Genomic DNA, 13300 nt, shown 5'->3' with positions numbered 1-13300 from the left:
GGTAATCTATATAATTACATTACTCAGCTACCAAACCTACTCCAGTAAAAAAGACGTAAGAGATACTTTTTTTCTGAACCAAAGAGGTAAGACAGGGACACTCCCTTGGTTGCAACTGTTTTTGGAAGGAGCCCTTATTTGCATGACAATGTCTCTGAAAATAATAGTCCCACCTCCTTGCTGGGCCTTCCTTCTTGGCTGAGAAGGTGTCATCAGGAAATAAAATCTCATCCTGGATGATGGGATTGGCACCGCCTTCTAAGTAGACCAAAGAATTTGGAGCTTGTCTAACCAGAAATTCTTACCCACTCCCAAAAAATGCATATCCTGTTCATCCAAAGGATGTTAATTAGCACCTGCTTCCACTACTAAACTCATGGGATCTAGTGTGTTGCTCTTGCAGTTCCTCTGATCTGTGTTGGCAACTGCTCTCTAATGAACCACATTAGTCACATGATGTGCCACCTGATCTATTAGAGAGGGTGTTGCAGGACTTCTTGAACTTAGGTGTGACTACCCCAACAAAACCATTAGACAGTGTGTAAGAAAAGATGCAGATGGAACTTGGCCAGAAGTTTAATCCAATTAACTTGACAACCATAGTTGCCTTCCCAGAAAAATTACAGAATCAGAGAACACTGAAGCTAGAGGAGACCTTAGAAATTACCTAATCCAGATGTTGTTTACATTTGGGGACTTACTGTTTCTGCTTAGCATCTGTTGAAAGCAACAGACCTCTTCCTAAAAAAAAAATGTGTGTCCATGGTTTTTCTCAAGACTTTAGGAAGTTGGGTCATGAACTCCATCAACTAGGCCCATAACCCACTGTTAAAGAACCCTGATGAAGTCTTACGCCTGCACCCCTAACACACACACACACACACACACACATTTTACAGATGAGGACTCTGAAGTCTAGACAAGCATGTGATTCTTTAAAGGAGTCACAATTTAGCAGCAGAGACACAAGCTCCAAGTCTGAATTTTAGTCTCTCAGGATTTTCCCAAGATGAGGGGAAAGTGTCTTAACCTTTCTTAGATGTTCTGAGGCTTACTTTTTCTGGGATCATTGTCCTTTGTCTTAGGATTCCTGTTCATGGACTTTCCTCTGTCTTCAGGCTGTTCCCTACTGGCAAGATGGGAAACCATATCCCTTTGCCTGGCAGCCTCTTTCTCAAGAATACCCTCTTAACCTACTCAAAATTCTTTAAAGCTTCAAGTCTTGGGGTTGGAGAGCTTTCCATAGCCATGTCTTCACTGGAGTGCCACCTGGTGGAGCACTGCAATAAATCCTATCTAAGCAAGCAGGAAATGTCCATCATGCAGGGGGCAACCTTCACTGTCTCTTCCATACTGGATGCCAAAAGAATAACTTTATCCAGTTTGTTTGTTTGTTTTTCTTAAGAACTTTTTTAAACATCACTCAGGCTAGTGAGGTTTTCTTGTATCACCATTATCTAAAGGCAACGGGATTCTGTTTCTCTCTCTGCCATCTAGGAGTGTCATGATCTCAAATGTGCATGCTCAGTCTCTCTACTCTTTGAGATCCCATGGACTGTATCCTGTCAGGCTCCTCTGTCCGTGGAGTTTTCCAGGCAAGAATACTTCAGTAGGTTGCCATTTCCTCCTCTAGGGGGTCTTCCCAACCCCGGGATCGAACTCATATCTCCTGTGTCTCTTGCATTGGCAGGTGGGTTCTTTATCACTGAGCCACCTGAGAAGCTCATGAACTCAGGTAAATCATTTAATTGCTTTCATCTGGGACATGATCTGAGGCAATGACTGTGGCACTTGCTTGCTGTGTGACTGTGACACATAATCGCTTAAACTTCCTGTAGCTCAGTTTCCTCTTCTCTAAAAGAAGGAAGACAATAATATCACTCATCTCTCAAGACTGTTGTAAGGGTTTAATTATATACTTTGTTCAGTTTTGTGACATTTTAACCATGACACAATATTGACTTTGAAGGAAGATCTTATCACAGTAACTGAGACATCAGATGTGATCAGTACAATTTCCCAAAGACATTGATTACTGAGGAATGTATGAGATTATACATATCAACCACTCAGTGTCATTCCAGCTTCATAATACATACTTAGTGCTTTTGTTTATTAAAATTCAGTGGAAATAACTTAGCGATTAAAACAGAACCTCACAGATTACAGTATCACATGTGAAACTGGAATATTAGTAAGACCTAGAAAATTCAGATGTTAGTTGAGGGAAAGGAAACAAGAGACTCAAGTTCAACTCACTTTATCGATGATGAAAGAGAGGTTCAGTAGTACCAAGGAGTCATTCAAGCACACACAGCTATGGTAAGTAGTTCAGAAAAAAAAGTCCAGTATCCAAGCTTTCAGTTCTGTCTTTTAGCAAGGCAATAAGACAAATGAATAAAGAAAAGATTTTGAGGAGCCAAATACACAGTGCAACCTTTTTATTAACAGTGGACTTTATGCCTCAGGCTTTATTGGTAGGCTGAAAAAACCAAATTCCCAAAACCCCCTCAGTAGCCATCAGTCAGACTTCTGCTAGCTGGAAAGTCCAGGACCAATTCCTATCTCTGTGAGTGATCTGCCTAGCTACCTGGGAGCATCAAGGCTCCAGGACACATGACACCATCCCACCTGAGAGCTGGAACCTTCTCAGTAACTGGAAGCTTCCTTCACACACCTACGTGTGGAGAGCAGCAGACAGGACACCAGCCCTAGCGCTGGTATCATGAATAGTGGAAGATTTGCTAGGAAGTTTATGTGTCAAGGCTGTCACACCCTTCCAAGCCCCAGGACAGATATCAAAAATGGTTCATGTAGTCTTTTGAATTCTTTTATTTTTCCTGAGAAAAACATATTAATTATAATCAGTTGAAACTTCCATCTCTTTTTGCCTTGATTTCTGCTCCAACACACTCCCTTTATGTTAGGTAATGTTGAGCAGGTGTGGGGATTTGGGGCTTTACCTAAGGGAAAGTTGAAATGAGGATACACTTAGTTTTAATTTAATGAGAAATGGTTAAGCGATTTCCAGTCACTTTGATGATGCACATACATTTTTACTTTCCTACCCAATGTAGGAAAGGCCCCCTGAATCATTTGTCAAGTATCATGACAAAGAGTAGGACCCAGGTCATGTCACAGCATAAATGAGTCTGGTGGTGTATGGTACCTGACACAGGAGCTTTATGGGGGATGCATGAAAAATGAGGCTTTACAGGGAGCCAAAAGCTACTCCATGGATTAGTGAAATTATAAATGGAGGATTCCATTCTCACTGAGAACTCATCAAAATGCAAGTTCTCTTCTATCGGAATATACCATTTTCCAGCAATCAATGATATGATATAACACCTATAACATTTTTTCTTCTCTTTTGATGGGAAACAACTGAAACTGAATTTCTGAATTCAGTTTCAGAAACTGAAATATCAGAATTTCTCTTTGTAGGGCACAGCCTTGTGGCAGTTCTAAAAAGAATGGGTGTACATATGGTTGAAGTGGCATGTTTTACACATTTCATCAAAAATGAAGACATTTTGACTAAGCGTGCTAGCCTAAAGACTAGGTTATCCTTCTGTTCTCTAACAACAAAAAATATTACCAAATCCATTGCCACATGAAGAGGTAATAAAGGGAATTGGCACCCCACTCCAGTACTGTTGCCCGGAAAATCCTATGGATGGAGGAGCCTGGTAGGCTGCAGTCCATGGGGTCGCTAAGAGTCAGACACGACTGAGCGACTTCACTTTCACTTTCCACTTTCATGCATTGGAGAAGGAAATGGCAACCCACTCCAGTGTTCTTGCCTGGAGAACCCCAGGGACAGAGAAGCCTGGTAGGCTGCAGTCCATGGGGTCGCACAGAGTCGGACACGACTGAAGCGACTTAGCAGCAGCAGCAGCTAAATGTGTAGGGAAGAAAAGTGTAAAACAAGTAAAAGAAATTATGTTGCTTTTTGTGATTGTATGAGACATTTTCAGCTTTCTCAGTTCAGTTCAGTCTCTCAGTCTGACTCTTTGTGACCATGGACTGTAGCACACCAGGATTCCCTATCCATCACCAACTCCCAGAGCTTGCTCAAACTCATGTCCATTGAGTCAGTGATGCCATCCAAGTATCTTATCTTGCTGTCCTCTCCTCCTGCCTTCAATCTTTCCCAGCATCAGAGTCTTCCCCAGTGAGTCAGTTCTTCACATCAGGTGCCCAAAGTAATTGGAGCTTCAGCTTCAGGTTCAGCATCAGTCCTTCCAATGAATATTCAGGGTTGATTTCCTTTAGGAAATTTAGCAATTTCTGATGCTTTAGTTTTAATTTTGCATAATGTTTACTTTATAACTATTTTGTGATTTTTTCTTCCTCTCCCTTGGCCCCTGAAGAAAACATACTCTAAGCTTCAGTTCTACAAAGCCTCTATGTTTATTCTGGGCAGGGGTAAAGATAAGGATAGATAAGAGGAAGGGAAGGGGAAAAGGAAAAAGACAAAGGCAGTTAGAGGAAAATGGGGAAAAGTCCAACAGGGAAGAGAATCAATCTTGATGGGATTAAGCAGTTTGAATGTGCTTGGGCCTCTGAGGAGGTCAAGAGACAACAGACATGATTAATACACTTTTCCAAAGGAAGGAAAAGCAGGGAATCCTGGCTGTGAGTTCATTTCACCAATTGGAATACTTGAAGACATGTTATAGACATGGAATAGCATCCATTTTATTTGACCCATGGGTTGGATATTTCACTATTACTCTCCTGCAGGCATTTTCTTTAGTTGACTTTCTCAGCGTAAACAACCTCAAATGCTCCATTAACTAAAGTTAGAAACTATTCCCGTTGCTGGGCAAGAGTCAGTAGGATTACAAGGCATCCCATGAGAAGAGCTGCCATGTGACAAAGGAGATTATGCGGGGAAATTAATGAGCAAATCTTTAAAACTATGGCTCTACAGAATATTCAGAAAAACCTGTAGTGGCATTATCATGCCTCAGTTTCTACTGGTTTTTGGTAGAAACAACCCATCTCTCAGATTTATTCTGAAGAATGATTTACTGTCTTTTTTTTTTTTTTTTTGAAATTATGAAATATTTCCTTCCTGAATTCCCTTGTACTCTCTGAGATATTATTACCAGTGAGGAAAACAGGATGTTAGTTACATAATGAAAGTATGCACCACCCACACTATTCTACTCTTACCAAGCAAAATTATACATCTGAAAGTCCATGCCTAATGGAATCTTGCCTAAATCATACTGGCTTCACCTGATCTCAGCTCAAAATTCTCAACTGTTTAGGAAAAAATGAGAAAAATCATCTTGATTTTACATGCCACAAGCCTGGAAACATTGGCAAAGATGCAATAAATAGTTTGTTCCTATTATGTGAAAATATATAGTAAAATAATATTGTCTTTCTCCCACATTTATGGCTTTAGAATACTCCCAGAAAACAATTTTGCAGCTCCACACTGCATCATACAAAGTGTTATAACACATGGCGCTGGGCTGATAGAAGATTGCAAAACCTAAGATTTTCAGATATGAGCAATCATAGAGTAAAGAAGTATGAAGGAGAGAAGAACTGTCATCCTTTGGCCTGGTGCCAGGATCCAAGACAATTGCCATATGGAGTTCTGAATCCACTCAGCAAAATTCAGTGTTGCCCTGAAATTCACTGGATATGAAAGGAATACCCCAGCTTGATGAGAGAAGGACAGGGATGGCTCTCTCAGGGACTTCTTAGTCCATGCCTATGGTTTCTCTGGGAAAGACAGTTTCATCCTTCATTATCTTGCTTGATTGCAAGAAATGGAAATTCACTCAAACAAGCCAAAGCAATGGAGTGATATTCAGCAAAGAAAATGAATGAACTGTGTCTGTACACAACTACATGATGAATTCTGTAAGCAGGATGTTAAGCAAAAGATTCCAGAGGCAAACATTTTTTTGTACTTTAGTGTTCTGTTTACTAAAAATGCAATCTATAGTGTAACCACTGAGGTGAGGCCTTTGTAAGTGTCTGAATGACTTGGACAACAGTGGAAGCAATAGAGATGGAAATGCGTTGGTGATTTTGACACTTCTTAAAAGAGAGGTCATGGGCCAGAAAGGCAATGTAATGCTGTCCCTGCACTTCAGGTTTCCTTCCAGAGCTAAAGTAGGAAGTAGGGATTGTGCCAGGTAGGTTCTGGTGGTCTAGGGTGGAAGTCTTTATTATCAGCACTGACTTCTGCTACTCTTGCCCGGGCCTCTCATTTGTCAATCAAGTCATGGTCTCCAAAACAGCTGCTTTGTCTACAGCCCACCAAATGCAGTGTTCTGTGCCAAGGGAGTGGAGACCCTTAGGGAAACTCATAATCTTGTTAGAGGAAACAGAACAAAAAAAGACGAGAAACAGAAGCAAAAAAAGCATAAATTAATAACTTCTCCTGGTTAAGAAAAAAATCAGTTGGGGAAAGTTATACCACATTGAAGGAAGAAAAGGATACACACTTGAGAAAAAGATACAGGTAAGTATGTATTAAAGCTTTAGCAAAGATGGTAATAATTCATAAACATTTAATAATTTTTCACAGTAACTGTAAATCACTTACATAGTCATCTCTTCATACATAGCTTAGAACTGGTGGGGAAGTAAAAAGACCCCATGAAGGTGAATAGTGGAAAAGATAAAGGGATCCTGGGAGAGAAAGATGGGAGGCCAGGGGGTTCTAAAGCTATGGAAGTAACTGGTGGACTAGTCAGTGACTGAAGGTGAAAGTTATACCAATAACTTACACAATCTTTGCTAATCAAGCTGTTAAGAATGCTCTGTTAATAGTGCACCAATGCACCTTCCCACCTATTATGACCATAAGTACTTAGTTATATCTGGGGAGTGGCAGGCCAGGGGTAAGGGTTGGAAGGTAGCGTTTACAATGGATTGTTAAATAGTGACTTAACAGTGGATAAAAAATGAGATCAATGCTCTAGACCCAGTCCTGTGACTTTCTGCATCTGGGTGTCTTTTAAATCACTAGCTGAAAGAGGCAACTCTTCAGAAGCAATAATTGTTTGGGGGAAGATAGAAAGTGAAAATTTAAGAATGAATGACTAGAAAACTGGGTCATCTGCTTGTTTTCTTTTAAATCTTCTTCCTGTCTGTTCTCTGTAAACTTCATTTCCTGGGCTCTCTTGCCAACCGGCTTCTGGCTTGGTTTAGTCAATAAAAGGCACTGGGGAGATTGAAGATCAAGGATAAGCGGGAGCCAGGGTGATTCTTGCTTTTCTCTTAGCTTCAGCCAGGGTCTCTGGCACTGGCTATATCTCCTCCTTGATCCCTGCTCCTATGTGAAGACTCTGTTGCTGCAGGTGGCTCTGATTCTTTGGCTCCAATAACACTAATTTTCCTTTATCCTTCTTGTCCTACTAGTGATAGCAGCTTCAAGCTGTTGCCTTCATGGCCTTTGTTTGGCTTTTTTGTTCTGCCAGCACCATTGTGACTAGTTCCACATGTTAAATTCCTTCTACTGGAGTACCTTACATAGCCTCTGTGCTCATTCATGATTGAAGTGAAGTGAAGATAGCTCAGTAACATCTGACTCTTTGAGACCCCATGAACTCTAGCCCACCAGGCTCCTCTATACATGGGATTTCCCAGAGAAGAATACTGAAGTGGGTTGCTATTTCCACGACTAATACAACCAGAAAGCCCTTCTTCTGCTATCAGATCAGATCAGATCAGATCAGTCGCTCAGTCGTGTCCGACTCTTTGCGACCCCAGGAATCGCAGTGTGCCAGGCCTCCCTGTCCATCACCAACCCCCGGAGTTCACTCAGACTCACATCCATCAAGTCAGTGATGCCATCCAGCCATCTCATCCTCTGTCGTCCCCTTTTCCTCCTGCCCCCAATCCCTCCCAGCATCAGGGTCTTTTCCAATGAATCAACTCTTCGTGGCCAAAGTACTGGAGTTTCAGCTTTAGCATCATCCCTTCCAAAGAAATCCCAGGGCTGATCTCCTTCAGAATGGACTGGTTAGATCTTGCAGTCCAAGGGACTCTCAAGAGTCTTCTCCAACACCACAGTTCAAAAGCATCAATTCTTCGGCGCTCAGCCTTCTTCACAGTCCAACTCTCACATCCATACATGACCACAGGAAAAACCATAGCCTTGACTAAACGGACCTTTGTTGGCAAAGTAATGTCTCTGCTTTTGAATGTATGATTAGTGCACTATTCCTCCACAGGAATTTCCATGAGGAGTTATTGGAGGAAGGGGGCCATGGAGGAAGGTTGAGAATTCCACAGTAACTCCTTTCATATTTGTAAAGAAAGTTATACAGTAACAGAAAAGGTATCAAAGATCACTGGGGAAAATGATACAAGAGTTTGCAAGAGGGCCAAGAGACTCTAGATTCTGCTCTCCTCACTGAAGAGAGATCAGTCCATGTCAGTGCCGGTGTGCTCAGTCATGTCCAGCTCTTTGTGACCCTTTGGGCTGTAGCCCACCAGGCTCCTCTGTCCATGGGATTATCCTGGCAAGATTACTAGAGTGGGCTGCCATTTCTTTCTCCAGGCAAGAAAGCTGTGGGGGACCATTAGGTACCAAAAATATATGGCTTTGTAAGGTGTGAAAAGCAAGTGGTACAGAAAAGGAATAGGCTAAACTGCAACTCTGAACACACTGGAGCAAATATTGTGAGAGTAGAATGCTTTGTGTGGGGTGACCCAAGAGGATCACAGACAGTTTTGAGAGCCTTTTCCTTGAAGTTATCCATAGAGAAAGGCTGAGAATTTGAAGCACTGTTGTGAAACTCTCCCAAACCATATAGGTCCCTCTCACAGCTGCCTCTGAGAGACAGAGGACTTTCCAACCTTATTATAAAGCCTTCATTCCACAGAGATAGAGTAGAAATCAGCTCCAATGGCCCCTTTAATTTGTTATCAATCTTGGGCTGACTGGGCTGGTCCTAGGCCTGGTTTCCCACAAATCCATTTGTTACCTTCTCCTTGATTTGCTCTTCATCTTGGAAGGAAGGGGTTTATCCTATCAAGCTGATGTTCTGTATCCTCAGCAGTTGTCTTCTAGATGGATTTGGGCAATGAGAGCCATCACTGGGAGGTTAGAGAGAAAGAGAAAGAGAGAAACCAGCAGATTTCTCCCCTTCCTTCTCTGCCTTGGGCAGCATCCCTGCCAAGGGCTGCATTTTCCTGGGGTCCAAGTGTTTTCTAAACAGCCTGCTATGGTTTGGTCTTCCACCATATAATCCCAGTTTTGGGGTGCTAGTAAAACTACCTTTTCCATCTATCCTTCCTGCCTAGGGGTGATAGAAGATTCCAAAGGTTGTTAATTTCTGGGCTGGTATCTTGTTTGGCTTTTCCAGAGTCCATCACCTGCTTTAACTGATTTCTTGCATTGTATTCTTTCTATTTTAAATACTCAAGTGGTTTCTGATCCCCAGTTAGACCCTCCCTGATAGACTAACTCTGTAAAGATGCTACACAGGCTAGAGACAATTAGGATAAATGGACTCATATAGGCAACTACGAGTCCTGGATTCTAGATCCAAAAAGCCAGTTTTATACAGTTTCCTGAGATATGGCTAATTAATCTCTTTCAGTCCTCCAAACCAAACAGCATCAAGACAAGTTGTTAAAAATTTTTCACATTTTAGTGATTTTTCTTCCTATATCTGAGAACCTCAAATTGTCATTTTGAAATAAATCTTTTATTACTTATTTATTTTACAAGTAAAGTCATGGTGGAATTTCAAGGTGCAGAACACTTAGGCAGTTGTAGGTCTGTATGGCATAGCAGGTTAGATTTTAATGTTATTATGAATTGACTTTTAATTTAATTTTAATTTCTAAAATTTAAATTACTTTCTAAAATTTATATGCCATAAAATTGATTTTTTTTTCCTTTTTGTGTACAATTCTATGAATAAATTGTAACACACATATAGATTAAGGTAACCACAACAATCAGGATTCCGAAAATTTCCATCATCCCCTCAAAATTGTCATGCCACCCTTTGTAGTCATACTCTCTGCCTACCCCTAATTTCTGGCAGCCACTGATCTTCCATCTCCAAAGTTTTCTATCTTTTGATAATTTCATATAGATTGAACAAATATATGATGTTTTGAGATTGGTTTCTTTCAATCAGCAGAAGTCTTTTGCAACATATCCATGTTGTTACACATATATACTAGCTTGCTCCTTTTTATTACTGAGCAGTAATCCATCATAGTGAAACTCCAATACTTTGGCCACCTCATGCAAAGAGTTGACTCATTGGAAAAGACCCTGATGCTGGGAGGGATTGGGGGCAGGAGGAGAAGGGGACGACAGAGGATGAGATGGCTGGATGGCATCACTGACTCGATGGACATGAGTTTGAGTAAACTCTGGGAGTTGGTGATGGTCAGGGAGGCTGCGATTCATGGGGTCACAGAGTCAGATACAACTGAGTGACTGAACTGAACTAAATCCATCATAGTAGCTCTCCCTTGTGGCTCAGGTGATAAAGGGTCTGTCTGCAATGTGGGAGACCTGGATTCTATCCCTGGGTTGGGAAGATCCCCTGGAGAAGGAAATGGCAGCCCACTCCAGTACTCTTGCCTGGAAAATCCCATGGGTGGAGGAGCCTGGTAGGCTACTGTCCATGGGGTTGCAAAGAGTTGGACACAACTGAGCCACTTCACTAATCCATTATAAGGATGTGCCACAACTTGTTTATCCATTCATTTGCTGAAGGCTATTTAAATTGATTACAGTTTGAGGCAATTGTGAATGAAGAAGCCTCTATGAATATTCACACATAGATTTTCATATGAATATAAGTTTTCACTTCTCTAGGGTAGATTCGGGGGAGGGGGGGTGAGTAGGGTTGCTGAATCATGTGATAAATGTATGTTTAATTATATAAGAGAGTATCAAATTATTTTCTAGAGATGGTGTACAGTTTTGCATTCCTATCAACAATGTGTGAGATTTTCAGTTGTTCTGCATCTTTGTCAGCACCTGATACTGTCAATATTTTCAAAATTTTGGCTGTTCAGGTATGTACAGTATGCAGTGGTATCTCATTATAACTTTAACTTTCATTTCCCTAATGGCTAATCATGTTGAACATCTTTTTTTCATGTGTTTATTTGTCATCTGTATATGGCTCAGATGGTAAAGAATCTGCCTGACATGCAGGAGACCTGGGTTCTGTCCTTGGGTTGGGAAGATTCTCTGAAGAAGGGAATGGCAAGCCACTCCAGTATTTTTGTCTAGAGAATACCCATGGACAGAGAAGCCTGGCAGACTACAGTCCATGGTGCCACAAAGAGTTGGACACGACTGAGTGACTAAGCACATGCCCTCTTAAAGTGTCCAAGTTTTTTGTCTGTTTTTAATGTAGTATTTGTTTCACTGCTGTTGTGTTTTCAGAGCTCTTTCTATTTTCTGAAATAAATGATTTTCACGTATTATCCCAGCCTATGGCTTATTTTTTCATTTTTATAATGGTGTCTCTTGAAATATATATTTTTTATAAAGTCCAATTCATTTTTTTTTTCTTTAATAAATTGTGCTTTTGGTCTCATCCCTGGGTTGAGAAGATCCCCCGGAGAAGAGATTGGCTATCTACTACAGTATTCTTGCCTGGGAAATCCCACAGACAGAGGAGCCTGGCAGGATGGAGTCCATGGGGTCACAAAGAGTCAGATATGACTGAGGGACTAACACACTACAAATTCTTTGCCTAAGTGCCCACTTTGCTCCAGTTCACAAAGTTTATATTTAGCTAAGATATAAGAGTCTGGCAATAATGAGCAGAATTATTCTCTGATGGTCAATTGGCTATATGGAATTTGTAATAAAAATTATTATATATTAATACTTTATTTTAACTTTTGTGCTATATATCCTCTATATCAGTAAAGTTTATAATAAATATGTGTATGCATGTGTTTTTTCCTGAAGAACTGGTTTCTAAAAGCTTATGAGAATATTTTGGGAGAAATATCAATAACCTCAGATATGCAGAAGACACCACCCTTATGGCAAAAAGTGAAGAGGACTTGAAGAGCCTCTTGGTGAAAGTGAAAGAGGAGAGTAAAAAAGCTGGCTTAAAACTCAACATTCAGATAACTAAGATCATGGCATCTAGTCTCATCACTTCCTGGCAAATAGATGGGGAAACAGTAGAAACAGTAGCAGACTTTATTTTCTTGGGCTACAAAATCACTGCAGATGGTGACTACAACCATGAAATTAAAAAATGATTGCTCTTGGAAGAAAAGCTGTGACAAAAAACCTAGACAGCATATTAAAAAGCGGAGACATTACTTTGCCAACAAAGTTCCATCTAGTCGAAGTTTTTCCAGTAGTCATGTATGGATGTGAGAATTTTACTATAAAGAAAACTGAGTGCTCAATAACTGATGCTTTTGAACTATGGTGTTCAAAAAGACTCTTGAACTATGGTGTTCAAGAAGACTCTTGAGAGTCCCTTGGACTGCAAAGAGATCAACCCAGTCAATCCTAAAGGAAATCAACTCGAATGTTCATTGGAAGAACTGATGATGAAGCTGAAACTCCAATACTTTGGCCACCTGATGTGAAGAACTGACTCATTGGAAAAGACCATGATGCTGGGAAAGATTGAAGGCAGGAAAAGAAGGGGATGACAGAGGATGGGATGGTTGGATGGCATCACTGACTCAATGGACATGGGTTTGAGCAAGCTTTGGGAGTTGGTGATGGACAGGGAAGCCTAGTGTGCTGCCATCCATGGTGTTGCAAAAAGTCAGACACGAATGAATGACTGAACTGAACTGAATGCCCTGAGAACACTGCTGTGAGCTACACACTGGTGGCTTTAATCATGGAATTTGTATTTTGGTACCCCTGGATTCTGGTTCTACAGATAGCATTAACTATGATTAACTTCATGCAAGTCACTTAAACTTTCTAGGTCTCAACTCATTATGTACATGCTGTGCTTAGCTATGTCCAACTCTTTGTGACCCCATGGACTATAGCCCACCAGACTCCTCTGTCCATACGGATTCTCCAGACAGGAATACTGGAGTGGGTTCCCATGCCCTCCTCTAAAGGATCTTTCCAAACTAGGGATCAAACCCAGGTCTCATTCATTGCAGGCAGATTCTTTACTAGTTGAGGTACCAGGGAAGCCCAGATCACAGCATAAAAATTTATGTAAAATAGGTAAGTAGGCACAGCACTGACTTTGCAAGATGTTTTACAGATTAAACTCTAATTTTTCATAGAGCTTAACAATAAACTTTCAGCAAATGGTAATTATTGTACATTGGCCTA

Source organism: Bos indicus, chromosome 13, assembly GCF_029378745.1.
Source record: "Bos indicus isolate NIAB-ARS_2022 breed Sahiwal x Tharparkar chromosome 13, NIAB-ARS_B.indTharparkar_mat_pri_1.0, whole genome shotgun sequence".
Classification (NCBI taxonomy): domain Eukaryota; kingdom Metazoa; phylum Chordata; class Mammalia; order Artiodactyla; family Bovidae; genus Bos; species Bos indicus.
Note: the sequence above shows the minus strand (reverse complement) of the source record.